This window comes from Olea europaea, chromosome 9 (assembly GCF_002742605.1).
Source record: "Olea europaea var. sylvestris chromosome 9, O_europaea_v1, whole genome shotgun sequence".
Lineage (NCBI taxonomy): Eukaryota > Viridiplantae > Streptophyta > Magnoliopsida > Lamiales > Oleaceae > Olea > Olea europaea.
Window position 1 is genome coordinate 10271339 of NC_036245.1, and position 12717 is coordinate 10284055.

Consider the following 12717-nt stretch of genomic DNA (forward strand, 5'->3'; position numbering starts at 1 on the left):
CAAACTTTCAACTTGACTTGCCTAGCGTGTTTGTTGAAGTGGCGTAAGTGTCAAACATTTCAAATTATCCTAAATAAATTGCATTGCTTTATTTATAGGAATGATCCAATGAGGTGCTCATCTTATGCTAAGCACCATGACATGTCATATTAATTATTTGGTGAATAAAGATTTGATAGATCTCAACATTTGAATTAAATTTACTTTCCACCAATGAATTAATATGACATGTCATCAATGTTTAATATAAGATGAGTTATTCCTATATATAGACACACAAATTAAGGATTAGTATATTTGCGAATTGGACAGTTAAATTGGCTCGGTTGATTGCATTTAAACTTTATTTTATTTGTAACTTTTTATGAACTATATGTAATAATTTTTTTGAGGGGCAATCATAAAAAGGAATGTACTTTCTCAATTACAACTTTTGAAGTTGCAGAAGATTGAGGAACTTTGAACTATAAGCATGGGAAGAAGAACAAGAATTAGTGATGCTTGGGTATACACTTGGAAGAGATAATTGTAAAATATCGGGAAGCTGGTGAAGTCAGTTGATCTTGGAGATTACAGGAAGTAGATCGAGAAGTCTAGTGGAGTTGGCTAGGTAGCAACTAACTGTAAGGTTCATAGTCTATAGTGAAGATAACTGGTTTGGTCCTAGAGTTTTTACCCAGTTGGGTTTTTCCATCAACAATTACTGTGTTCTTAACTGCTTTCGTATTACAAAATGTGGTATTCAGACTTAGGAAAATCGACTTGTATGCTTAATCATCTAGAAACTATTAAAATGTAATTTGTTGCTTTTAATAGAATGTTTCTGCACATAATTGTCAAACTAATAGGCTAAGTAAGAACTTTCAAAAACTTAAAAGTTACTATTATAATCAATAACAAATTTTAATCTGGTAAAACATTGAAATATTGATAGAAACTAACACCTATAGCTTCAACGCTGAGTTTTCTCGAAAAAATATGACTATTGTCCTTGTATTTTGGAGGGGGGAGAGTCAAATTCTTCAGGTTTATATGCTATCAAACGTACACAATTGTCATGCTCTCACAATGAAAAGAAGAGTTTATCTTTATCTACAGTTTCTACGTTTCCAAAACCATTTGATGCTGGACATGGTCTGGTTCGGTTCTAAAGAGAATCAAACCGGATCCGAAATTTTCAGGCATTTAGTAAGTGGAACAATGGGGTTTTAAATTTAATTATGGAAACGTTCGGGTTCGGTTTGATTCGATTCTCAGGTTCTGTATTATAATTAAATTTTCTAATATTTACCAAGCTACATTAATTCAACTAATGATATGTTCAATCTTAGTTCTTACAAAAATAATGTAATCCAATCTTATATATTTTTTGCGTCTCTCTTTGCTGAGTTCTTCATAGATTTGATTGTTAAAATCACAGGAAGAGAAAGATAGCGAGTTCAATGTAATTAAAAGATGCGTTGTGGAGCTTCAATTCGATTTCTTTAGAACATAAAAATGACACTACGTAGAGTAACATATTTGGATAAAACATAAATCAATTTGATTAAGTTGGCCTTGAACTGAAAATTAGAAATGAGAAAATCATATTTTTTGGTTTGAGCTAAATTAATTAGTTAGCAAATTTATTTAGAAAAAATATTTTGGTTTATTTAAAATAAATTAGTTAAAAAATTAAAGAGATTCGATTCTTTGGCTCTTGATCTAGAACCAAGAATTGAATCAAACTCGTCAATTCTCAATTCAGATACTCGTTTGGGTATTTATTTTAAGAAGAACCGCTTGATTCAGTTCGAGAGTTTTGTCCAACCTTAGATGTCAATCTCAAATTTAGAAGCAGAAACTCTATTACAAGCATGATAAGGCATTTTTCACTAGGGAAAGCAGATGCATCCTGTGCACAAATTAGGCTAGTCAAGAACTTTGCCGCTTACATGAGAATAGAATAGAATAACACGGAAGACCTGTCAAGCATGGAATTTTGGCCTTACGTTTAGAAATAATCCAATAACTCGGCAAGAAAAAAACTTGTGCTCACTCTAAATCTGGATTTTCATTTTTCTTTTTAGACTACTAACTTATGTAACTATAGTCCAGAGACTATTTGATAATTGCTACAGAATTCAAATTCATCACTCAAAGTATCCCTTTAATTTTCAAAAATATAAACGCAATTTTGAAAATAAACTACTTAATTGAGGGTAGAGACTGGGGATCTGTTCGGCTTGGCTAAGCTCGAATAAGAAAATATACAGGCGCTACAATTCAAACAATAATTATTTGTACTATACAACAACAAAAATTAAAAAATAATTCCACGAATTAAAAAGCATTGAGTCATTAATCATACACTACTAAAAAACAGAGTTTCAGGCATGGATTTTCCGTTCCTAAAGCCTCAATATCTGTTGCTAATAATTTTCACCAACGGAATATTTGCAACCACAAATCCGTTGGTAATTTTAGGGTCGCTGATAGTTACCAATGGATTATGCCGTAGGTAAAGAATAAACATTTTATCAACGGATTTTCCGTTGGTAAAGTGTGAATCTTTTACTAACGGAATTTCCGTTGGTAAAAGTTTTAACCAATACCAACCGACTTTCCGTTGGTAAATGTCTACTATTACAATTTGTAAAAATCAATATTGTAAATCACCGTATGGTAAAAAAGTTATTTATTTATTTATTATTATTATTATTTAATAATTATAATATTTTTTTATTTTTAGCCAACTGAATTGAAAGGTCAAAATATTGTTTAACTTCTTATTGGACCACAAATTTATAGAGGGCAACTACAATGATATTGTTGTAAACTTTCGATATGGGATAAGTGAATTATTTTTACCAACGGATAATTCATTTCTCATTACCAACGGAATATCTGTTGCTGAAATATTAGAATGTTAAACGGTTATATTAGGCACGGAATATCCGTTGGTAAAGAGATATCATTTTTACTAACGGATAATTCGTTTTTAATTACCAATGAAATATCCATGGGTAAAAGATCAAAATGTTAAACAATTATATTAGGCACGAAATATCCGTTGGTAAAGAGATATCATCTTTACCAACAAAAAATTCGTTGCTGATTATTGTAGCTAAAAGTGAATTACTTTTACTAACGGATAATCTGTTTCTAATTACCAACGGATGCAATCCGTTGGTAATATTCGGTACATCACCTACGGAATATCCGTTGGAGAAAGATCCAAATGTTAAACGATTACATTAGGCACGGAATATCGGTTGGTAAAGAGATATCATCTTTATCAATGGAAAATCCGTTGCTAATTATCGTAGCTAAAAGTGAATTACTTTTACCAACGGATAATCCATTTCTAATCACCAACGGATGCAATCCGTTGGTAATTTTTCGTAGGTGAAAAGCAGTTTTTTAGTAGTGATAATTATAGGAAACAATTCCAAGAATTAACAACCATTAATTCGTTTATAATTTTATTTGAAGAAAACAAAATCGAAGAACTAATTTTGCTGGCATGACTACCGGATAGATGAGACTACCTTGGCATCCTTATTCTTTCATCGCCAGCACTCTCTTGTTAGGGTGCATGAATTCTATGATAGCTATAGATGGGATACTGGACAATTTCTTTAGATTCTTCTACCCCCCATGGTTGAGAACATTAGGTTTACACCCCTTTGGAATCAGGTTCTCCGATTAGATTTTCTGGAGAGATATACCGGATAGTAGTTTTGCTACCAAATCAGCTTGATAGTTAGTCCACTCTAGTCTGCAGTCTCAAGATTCTTATTAATGTGGAGTTTCATTATTCCTGCCACACTTTCTTTCTTCATTTGGACATTATAACATGATTTGATCTCGATTGATGTGGTCATTTAGAGGAAGATTGGATGTCACTTGGTCTCTTGTTGTCAGTATTCTTTAGAGATCGAGGCTAGTTCCCACATCTTCATTGCAACACCATCTCTGATCAGGTATGAAATCAATTTGGTGATGTCATTCAGGTTGGTATCGATAAGATCTAATGAAGGAGTTCCACTCGATTTCAAAGATGAATGTATCAGGCTAGTATGTTCATAAGTGCCACATTCATACCATCATTCCTATATTATTTTTTGGTCTATGGCTTATGAGGAATGAGATGAAGCTTAATGAAACACGTATGAATCCTAGAAGGATAATATGGTGAGTATACCACATGATTTCTCTTCTTCGTATGGGTAGCCTGTTTTGGCCTATTCATTCATGTGGTGACATGGATATAACTACTCTTTTTGGCTTTTCTCTGACTCTTCCTCCTCTTGCTTCCCTAATTTAGGTTTTTGATATACCCTATTGCCGGTACTTTACAGGATAAACACTGACATATACATTAATGATGAGTTTTCTAGTGGTGGGGATATTATTTGGGACCATGCTGGACATTATTTTATAGCTTTATCGTCATCTTACAACAACTATCTTGGATATCTTACTTGCTCACCATCTAAGTCTTTTTGACATTTAGGTAGATGCTGATTCATCCGTGACCATCCACTGCATCACAACCTTGAATGATTCAGATCATTCTTAGACTGATCAGACACAATCTATATTATTCGTGATATGGTTTCCTACACTTTCGTGAAGGGAGCCAATTGCCGACTCTCTTACATATGAAGAATGGGATCAACACCATTATCAAGAGTATAGTCCCCTTGACCTTCCATGATGACTCTGAGCTCTTGTACCGATAGATAGATATAGATTCCAAACATTTGAAAACGTTAGTTTGATTTTCATTTGCTTGCGTTGTAATAGAAGTAGTACTTCCCATCTTATTCCATCTCTTCATATGTAGCACCTTTTTCCTATTGGAAGGTAAGGCTTACGCTTACACCAGCATCCTTGTATTCTTGAGGTATTTTTTTTTTTATATATACAGTTGGGATATCCAAAATCCCATTAGTATTTCTTGTTGGCTCCTGAAAACTCACTAAGCCCCTGTTTGATGCCCATTACCTGAAAATGAAAATAGGGGGAATAATATTTTTTAGAAAAATGAGTGGTTGAAAAAGAAGGAAAAATTTTCGATTTACGTGTAATATTATTTAATGGAAGATTGTGTGGTTGAAAATAGGAGAGAGAAAAATGGAATGTAATGTAATGTAATTTAATTTAATGGGGATCAAACAAGGGCTAAAGTTTATTGATATTAATATTTGGGAAAAAAAACTATATATCTAAAATATTAGCCAATGTCCGGGTTTCTCAATCATGAAAATTTTTAAGTGCATTAAATCACGTGTTTTAGGAGATAGAGAGTTAGGTAATTCCACAGGCTTTTCATGACATAATTAATTAGTATTCACGATAGTCGGCTGAAAGTAGGCTTTTAAGAGCTATTGGACTGCGCCATGATGATTAATTTGCTGCCATCATTGATGCATTAAGTTAATATTATGCTTTTTAAAAATAAAACAAAAAGTTATTGACAGGACCCGTCCCGAATCATGCTAGTAGACTCAAAACGTGACGTGCGTCAATGATAAATGCTGACTAGATGTCAAATCTATCACCGAGACTGACTATGGATTATTTCAAAAAATGCAACAAAATTAAATCCTTATGTAAAATATAATGCGATGGGCCCAAAATATTTATTTCGTGCTTCATCAATGTGAATTATAACACTCAATATGTCGTGTGGCTCTCATTTTGAAATCATTAGGCTCTTCTAACTAAAAAGAATCAATTTTCCACCTGTAGGAAAATCACGGGAAAATATATGAGTTGATAGCTCAGTGAGTGGAGAAGTTCGAAAATAATTATATTTTTTCATTTATACATTTTTATCGAATATCAAATTCATATCATTTGATAATTCACAAGCTACAATCATGTAATTATAGCCAAAAAGTGAAATATTCACATAAGGTCATAAAATATCATCTTAAAATTATGATATAGACATCAGCTCATACCCATGCTACAATCTCATCACATCAAATGTACTGAAAAATCCATAAAAAATGTACCCTCTAACTGAAATATATAATCTGCCCTTCGGACTAAGAACTTTCGTCACGGGTCTTTGGCCTCTTCGGGAACGAAAGTCGGTCTCAAAGACCTCTCATAATCAATTCTAGAACACGGTCAAGGCCCTTTTGTGAACTATATGTACACGATCAAGACCAATGTCAGATCAAGACCCTCCGTGTAGGATAGAACACGGTCAATGCCCCTTTGTGAACTAGAAGAAGTATATAAGCATGGGTACTTTTCTGGCCGATCTCAATATTGCATGTCTCATATATCAAACAAATCTCAATATCACATGTCTTACATAGCAAGTCACAAATATGCTATAAATAATATTTGATATTTCACATGTATCATAATAAAAGAGATTTCCATAATAACCATATAATTTGAACGTATAATTGCACATACTTTGACAATATACTTAATTTAAAAATATTTTTCAAATATTTATATTTTGTCACTCACAGTACAATGTTCGCAAAATCAACATGATTGGTAAGCTATTTTGATATCAGTATCGTAGCCTGACATACGATATAATTTTTAAATAAACAATTAATTATTTAAATAATTTCAATAATTAAATAGGTTATACCCAAACTTAATTATTTCACGTTTGGGCGATTTCTATAGTCTCTTTAATCACTAAAACTAGTTTTTCTTTCATCTTACTCAATTTCATAGTTTATTATACTTAATCCCTTCAATAAAATTGAATTTAATTTAATAATCTAACAACTATAAAATCAAATATAACTTAATAATAAGTAACTTTTTATTTACCTTTCAAAATTGAGGAATTCAAGTCTAATAATGTAGACCACTTATTTTCTAATAGTATAGGTGAACTTTCCTATTTTTTTATTCCTCTTCTCCTTTTTTTTCCTTTCTTTTCCCTCTCTTTTTCTCTTTCTCGTTTCTTCTCTGTCTTGTTTCATTTGTGTGTGTGTTATGTGTGTTGTGTGTGTTTTAAATTGATTGTTGGTGGAATTGGTATCCAATTCAATTCCACCGCCTCATATTATACTTTTTTTTTTTTAACTAAATTAAGGTATTACAGTTATTGTCCTTCTAAGTGCATGATACTGATTAGGTGACATTGACAGTGTGTATCTTTTTCGACCAACCAAAAGGCTTCATTTGGTTAGTTGCATGTCCAGTTAGAGGCGTAAAGCAAACTGGTTGGATAGCCCGATCCAGCTTGTTTTTAGGGTGGCACGGCACTACCGACACCTTCTTGCTAGCTGTTGACACACAAAAAGTTCAGCCCAAGTCGAATAGCCCAAGGAATGAAGCCCAACTGGAAGGTCCCAAAAAAAAAAATCAAATAGCCCAAAGAACGAGTCAATCAGGCAATGCAGGATAAAGGTCCAAATAGGGAAGCCCATGAACGCGGTAATACCATCACCCAAGGTTGCAAATCGCCCAAGATTTGAGCGAATGAATTGCCATGCAGTCGCCCAAAGCTGTAACCCTGCTCTCGTCCAAACATTCGAGTCGCCCAGCATCTTAGCAAACATGAGATGTTATGGTTACCCAAAAGTGCAGTTATTGAAGCAGTTATTGAGTAGTCCTATCACGTCCCATGATTCAAGGAATTCAATTGAAGACGATTGAATGACAAAAGTAATGGCAGCAGTTAGAGAATGCAGTTTCATGATAAGTTGGCCACTACAAGGAAAGTGGGCAGTTATAGAGCGATCAAGCAATTTTTAAGCGGTTGGTCACGAAGAGATCTACCAGGAGATATAAAAGGAAAAAAAGACATAGAGCAGAGAATCCCGAATCAAACACTCTCAAACAGAGAATATGTAACTTTCAATTTCTTAGTTTAGATTTAAACACTTCTTTTATAGTAACTCGTGTGCTTGCGCCCCTTGGAGGCATTCTGTTTTTATTTTCCAATTATAAAGTCATTGCCAATAAAAATGCCCCTTTTTAGGACTTTGTCTCAAGAGGTTTGTCCCTTACACAATCGTCTGATCCCTTTTTAATTGTTAGCGACTAACCCGCGTGAAAAAATTTGGCACGCCCAGTGGGACAGTGGTGTTTGGTATTGAAGATACAAAAGGTGAAACAATATGCCTCAGAGATCCGATAAGGAAGCAGCAAGTCAGGGAGGAGTCCAGTCTGTGATCGAGCGATATGGGGAACAACATAGCTCTCTACGAACAATTGAACAGAATTAGAACAGTAACAGTCGTTACAAATCAATGGCAGAGTTGAGTCCTCGAACTATGCACGAACTACTTAGAGAACTCACACAAGATGTCGTTGAACAGGTAAACCTTCGAAATATTCATAATATGGAAAGATTTACCCAGAATGGGAATGCACATTATGACAGCATGGCCAAACAACTTAATACTTTGAATGAAATAATAAATAAGTTAGTAGGCCAAATTTGTCAACCAGTTATGCCTCTTGCAAATTATTTTCAAACTAGGACAATTGTGGGACATAATCCCTTAGTCCTAAATCCAAGTCAAGGGATAGAACCACATTTCGGTCCCTCTACTTCAAACCAAGGGGATGGTGTAATGCCAAATCAGAATAATGGTAGTGGTACGCCTAACTTGGGGGGTAATCCAAATGTAAGAGATAATGTCCTAAATAACGGACAGAATACCTCACATGTTAATGAGGGAATAAATGTTCAGGCTAATGGTAACAATAGCCCAAATCATGATAACTTTATTCCTAATCAAGAACCAAATATCAGGCCTCAAGCAAATCAACTGGTCAACCAACCTGTAGGGATTCCATATGACCCCAACGTCATGTTGAGGAATCAAATTATGGAAATCGTACAGGACTAGTGGCCTTTGGGGTACGTCCTGTCATTAGGCCGACTTACACAAAGCCATATCCTGATTGGATTGACCAAGCATATCCATGGCCTAGAGGGTATAAAGTGCCAGAATTTTCACTGTTTACCGGTTTAGGGGAAGTGTCTACCCTAGAACACATAGTACGATTCACACTGCAAAGTGGTGATGTAACTGATTATCATAAAATGAGGCTTTTCCCTAGTTCATTAATAGGAGTAGCTTTCTCCTGGTTCATCAATTTGCCAGCAAATTTTGTTCAAACATGGCAACAATTGGAATAATTATTCCACGCTCAGTTTTATAGGACTGAGTCTGAAGTTACTTTAGCCGATTTGGCGAGCCTACGTCAAATGCCAAACGAATGGGCAGAAGGTTTCCTCCAAAGGTTCAAGACAGTAAGAAGTAAATGTTTTGTATCTCTGCCCAAAAAAGAGTTTGTCAAAATCGCTCAAGGTTATTTGAGCTTTGATTTAAAAAAGAAATTCCAAGACAAGGAATTTCCTGACCTTTTCTAATTGAGTGCGAACGTGATTAGGTATGAACGATTGATAAGAGAAGAACAGCAGATAAAAAATTCTAGCAAGGGGACTTATTATAGAGACCTAAATTTTGATATTCATACCATCAATGACGAGTCATACGATCAGACTGAAATGTGTTTGGCCGAATTAGTCATAGGAGACACGTATACTTGTCCCATAATGACTAAGCCTAGACCATCGGGCAAAGATGAGCCTATGAAAGATGAAAACATAAAAGCTAGAACGTTCTCGTTTGATGTAACCAAAGCTGACCTTATATTTGATAAATTATATAAGGATAAGCAGATAAAGCTAAGTGATAAGCATAAATTGCCAAACCCTGAACAGATTAAGGGTAAAAAATATTGTAAGTGGCATAATGCATGATCACATTTGACTAACAATTACTTAGTTTTTCGCCATGTGTTACAAGATGCCATTGAATCAGGACGAATTACGTTCGATGATAAGAAGAAGATGACAGTGGATGAAAATCCTTTTCCACAGCCACTTGGAGTGAATATGGTGATGTCTGGTTTCAAAAACAAGTTGCCAAAATTAAAATTGGTTATAGATGATGGAGAAGAAGACCCTGGATCACATCCCAGTGTCTTTGAACGTATTAAAGGGAAAGAGCCAAAGAAGAATGAAGACGTCTTGTGTGCAAGATGTAAAAGAGAAGTGAGTGGGAATACGGAGAAACCACCAGGGATATGGCAGCATCCCCATCACCCTACTCTCCTCCCAAACGCTCAACCTGGTAGAAGGCGAGGTACATCGTTCTACAAGGGACCGCCTTTTGAGAGGCAGTTTAGGCCAGTAGATAATGGGAGAACATTCAGGCTGCAACCTCGCTGACCAAATGTATGGCATTCGTTCCAGTATAATGCAGGAAAGCCAATACCCTTCGACGAGATGACTATAACCCAACAAAGGCATTTCCAACGAAATTATGGACGAATGATGAGGCAACAATAGGGAGTACCACATCCTAAAGCGCCTAAACTACTCAAAGTAGCTAATCAAAATATTCTCAAAGATAGTGAAGAGACCGGTACAGATGAATCAATGAAAGAGTTGCCAGAAACTTCTTCTGGGAGATCAAAATTTGAACGAGACAGAAAGGATGGAGAAGATCCAGATCAGCCCCTTACTATTCAGTTCGGTACGTTACCTCCTGTTGTGGCTAATAACTATTTATTAGCCAATGAGTTCAAGAATAAAGAGAAAGAAGAAGAAGAAGAAAGAAAGGATAACGAAGGAGAAGCATGCGTGCTGGAATATGAAGAAGGCCAGACTTCTAGAGAGGCCTACAATGGTAAGGAAGATGATGGAATAACAGACATTGAAGAGGAAATCGACCTGGAAGCAGAAAGGAGAAGAAGAAGAGTGTCGCACAATATTCTATTGAAGCAACTACATCGAGAGGGAGTTCGTGAAGTAGACTTATTGGGAGAACCATCTGGGCGTTCTTTCGATTTTTACGTGCTGTACGGGACGCCCAAAAAGGAAGAAGAGAGTGCCTCATTCTGAAAAGTATGGATCGCCTCTAAGAATAATGCCTCCTCCCACAAGTTGGGTAACTCAAGAGGAAGCACCAGAAAATAGTAAAAGGGGAATTCAGGAGACAGGGGCTCAGTGCGATATGTTGCATGTTAACTTATCACAAAAGGATAACTCAACAGAGGACAAGCAAGAAGTAGAAATAGAGGTTGTCGAAAAGGTTATTTTTAAACAGCCAGCCATGAAATTGACTAAACACTTGAGGCCGTTGTACGTTAAAGCTCTAGTTAACGGCATACCTGTGGCAAAAGTGCTTGTCGATAATGGAGCAGCTATAAACATCATTCCATTTAGGATGATGGAGAAATTTGCAAAGACAGAAGGGGATATGATTCCAACAGAAGTCATCCTTAAAAGTTTCAATGGAGGAGCAACTGCAGTTAAGGAAGTTATGCCATTGGACATAACTATAGGTACAACTACTAGGACCACAGTCTTCTTTGTAATAGATGGTCCTACTAGTTACAATGTGTTACTAGGAAGAGATTGAATACACGGAAGTCGCCGTATACCCCTCATCGCTCCATCAATGCCTGATTTTTTGGAATAACAAGGGTAAAGCAGAGGTGGTACAGGCCAATCATAGGCCTTTTGTCGCAGAAGCAAACTCAGTGGAAAAGTTCATGTACGAAAGAAACTATGGATCTGTCAAGATAGTACAAGATGGGGAAGAAACTCAAATTGTCGCGCAAAGCGAAAAGCCATTTTCAGTGGACGCACTCACTGAAATGTTCAGACAGATGAGGCCAAATATAGTAGCCCTAGAAGAGCCAGTAATTGACAAAAGAATAATTAAGGAGTCTTGAATGAGTTCTAAGCAACAAGAGCAAATGACCGATATTCAGGCCTTCAAAGCCAAATTAATGGCTTTCAAAAAAGAATGCAAGGACAAGGCAAAAGAAGAGGCAGCCCTGAAAGCGTTGAAAGACAAATTAGCAGTATTCGAATTGGAACAAAGTATTGGCCGAGAAGTCAACAAGGTGGATTGTTTAGAAGAAGAAGTGCTTACAAGGGAGCTGGACGATGAAGTAATGCGGATCATCAAGCCTAGATAAGCTCAAGCACAAGACCCTCTGATTAAAGTAAATATTGGCAATGAAGGAGAAGATCGTCCAACATTCATCAGCCAGATGCTCGATCAAGAGGTTAGTGATAAATTAGTCGCTTTGTTAAAGGAGTATAAAGATTATTTTGCTTGGGAATATGAACAAATGCCTGGTTTAGATAGAGACTTGTTGGAACATAGATTACCAACTAAGCCTAATTTTAAATCTCATAGGCAACCTCTTAGACGTTTTGCTCCTAATGTACTCCCTGAGATTAAGAAAGAGATAGAGCGATTATTAAAAGCAGAATTTATTAGAACAGCCAGGTATGTCGAATGGTTGTCCAATATCGTGCGAGTACTAAAAAAGAATGGTAAACTAAGGATGTGCATAGACTTTAGGAATTTAAACATAACCACGCCCAAAGATGCGTATCCAATGCTCACGGTAGATTCTTTAGTAGACTCAACTGCCGGACACGTCATGTATTCTTTCATGGATGGGTATTCAGGATACAATCAAATTTATATCGAGGTATTTCGAATTGTTTGTTGACACGGACAAAGTCAGGAAAAACCCTATCACACCCCGGATATGATGAAATAGGATGAATTGAGACAGTATTTTGTAAATAGCTGAGGAAGACATATACAAAACTGCCTTTAGATGCCCTGGGTCTCTAGGATGTTTCGAATAGGTAGTCAAGCCTTTCGGCCTGAAAAATGCAGGAGCAACTTATCA